Source organism: Uranotaenia lowii, chromosome 3 (assembly GCF_029784155.1).
Source record: "Uranotaenia lowii strain MFRU-FL chromosome 3, ASM2978415v1, whole genome shotgun sequence".
NCBI lineage: Eukaryota > Metazoa > Arthropoda > Insecta > Diptera > Culicidae > Uranotaenia > Uranotaenia lowii.
This window is the reverse complement of record NC_073693.1, coordinates 138212225-138214771: the sequence shown is the minus strand read 5'-3', so window position 1 is coordinate 138214771 and position 2547 is coordinate 138212225. Positions and strand designations below refer to the sequence as shown.

The 2547-nt window shown below is 36.6% G+C and overlaps 1 long non-coding RNA gene across 1 annotated transcript; it reads right to left on the bottom strand.

The window, feature by feature from the left end:
- Positions 1 to 1648: 1648 nt before the first annotated feature.
- Positions 1649 to 2339, bottom strand: LOC129758736 (uncharacterized). Its single transcript, XR_008740053.1, has 2 exons — positions 2008 to 2339; positions 1649 to 1888 (listed from the first exon to the last, which is right to left on the bottom strand). It is a non-coding gene; the product is annotated as an uncharacterized LOC129758736 (long non-coding RNA).
- Positions 2340 to 2547: the final 208 nt, after the last annotated feature.

Genomic DNA, 2547 nt, shown 5'->3' with positions numbered 1-2547 from the left:
AGAAACAGTGTAAAAAAACTTTTAGAAAATGATATCTGAAACCATAAAAAACATGGCACTTATCTTGAATTCCAAAACGACGGTCTGTTGAATATGGCGTTAAGTTATGTTACTGTTTAAAACTGTTAAAACAATTGTATTGGGAGACTGTTCTACAAACAGTTAAGATAAAATCTAAAAATCGCTTACGGAAACGTATTTAGAGCATTAAACCAAAAATTATACATTACAAGATTCGGAACTCTTGCAGAAATCGACGGACAAAATCCAAAAGCGCCACCATCGAAAGCTGCGGCAGAAATGCAACTATTCAGTAAAACACGCTTAGAAAAAAAACAATTTATATTACACGGTCGGAAATAACTAGCATTTTGAAGGTTCATTTGCACAACGAACACACTGAAATCTTTCTCTACGTGGTCTTGGCTCTCCAAAATTAGCACGGTTTTTCGGTATCAGAGTCGTCATTCGCTATTCAAAGTTATTTTTTACTTGGGGGCCGTTCAGATACCACGTGAATAGAAAAATGCGATTTTAGATCCCCTCCTTCCTCTGCATGGACGTTTGGCAAACCCTAAACTAGGCTTGCCAGATACTTTTTGAAAAAAAGCGGGACATTTCACGAAAAAAAGCCGGACACAGCCGAAAAAAGCGGGACATTAAAGAAACTCTTAAAACGTTCGTCGCCACGGCACCCATATTTGGGTGACGGGTGTATTTCCTGGGGGCCCCATCACATCAAAAAGCGTGTGACGCTCTTTTACTTGATTGTACCGCTCAGCTTCGCCACACGATTCAAATATGGGAGTTCTCCCTCTTTGCTTTCTCTCTCTGAAAATTTCTTTGGGCCCGGATAGTAAAACTACCAAAATGAGCGTGGCGACGAACGTGTTAAAAAAGCTTAATTTTGTAACCAAACTTTTAAAACGTTTACCCCCAGACAAAGTTGTTCATAAAGAGTACACAAAGTTTTTCTTAACGCGGATTGATTTTGCTCAGTTTTTCTTACACGTGATATTAGTCGTCGTCGCGAATTAACACGTTATTTTAGAGAGAAAATGTTTGAAGTCGTACATGTAAACGGCGATATCGGAAAAAAAACCTTGTATAAAAATAAGTTTGTTTGGTTATGTGTTTAAAAATTTGAAAACTCAATTGTTGAATGCGCAAAAACGAGTCAGGTTCTCAATTAAATTGAGTCAGTGGCATAGCATTTCTCCAAAAATTGGCGAAAGTATGTTAGAGTACATTTTGCAAATGTATTCCAAATTTGAATAAAAGCATATTAGAGTGCATTTGAACCCCCCGGAACGAGGGGTACAAGTGAAAAATTCAATTATCGAGAAATGTTGACCTTTTCTGTCAGAAGATGGTGTTAAGGTTTGTTAAAAGATTGTCCGTTGGCGTTTATATGAAATGTTTTAAGAGCTAGGTATCTTGGAATATATTATTTTTGATTAAACTGTTATTGTTAAAGTATTCCAAAAAGTACTCTTGTAACTCAACTTTTACAGTAACAGTTATGAATAGATTTACGAAACGTTCTTCCAACGTTATACTGATGGTTATGAGAACCGTACGCGATAATGGTGGACGCACTAGAAGGGAATAATTTTTGGATTTTCGGATTTTAACATTGAATTATTCATTTTCACTATACATTTTTATTTATTTTTATATTTAAACTTACTTTTAAGGCATGAAGGGATTGTTTTTCTTTAATTCTTTGACCCAGCTTCCGTAGTTACATGGTGAATGAAGTGAACAATTTATGTCTACAGACATTGGCAAGTAAGGTCCGAAATTTCTGCGGTGCCATAGCGCCACCCACGAGGGAAATCCCTCCGGCGGCGTACTTGAGCTGCAAAAGAAAGCAGCATCGCCGACACTGAAATGAAAGATAAAAAAACATCAATTAGATGTTCACATATACGCAACTAGAATGTTCACACATTGGCCTACCAAATAAGCAGCAGGTGAAAACAGGTAAAATATAATCCAACTTACCTGAAAAACTGAATTTTTCAGCCTCACTGCTGGGCTGCACTGAGTTCGGCACCCGATTTGCCTGCTTTCCGGTGCGTTGAACCGAAACATGCACCAAATTCTTCCCGAAATTGCTGCGGTGCATAATTTTACCAGCAAATGGTTTTTAAATTTCTTTTTCTTCTGTTCTTCTTTTCCAAACTGCTGGCGTGTCATGACAGCTGTCATCAGAGGTGCCAGATGTCCTGATAAATCAGGGTTTGTCCTGATTTTCATGAGACCGTCGTGATTTTTTAAATGTACTGAATTGTTTTGATGTTGAAATAAAATATTTAAATTGTAATTGCATTTAGTACAACCATCAGGATATCGAACATTTAACGATAATAATCTTCAGATTCAGATGATATTTAAATGAGTTTTTCATATAAACTGCAGTCCAGACCATATTCTTCTTTCCTCTGTTACATCAATTAAGGCGAGTACAGTACCTTTATTTTTCCTTTATTTACGCAATTTAATCAGAATTAGTATGTGTCCTGAAAATCCTGAAATTTTACT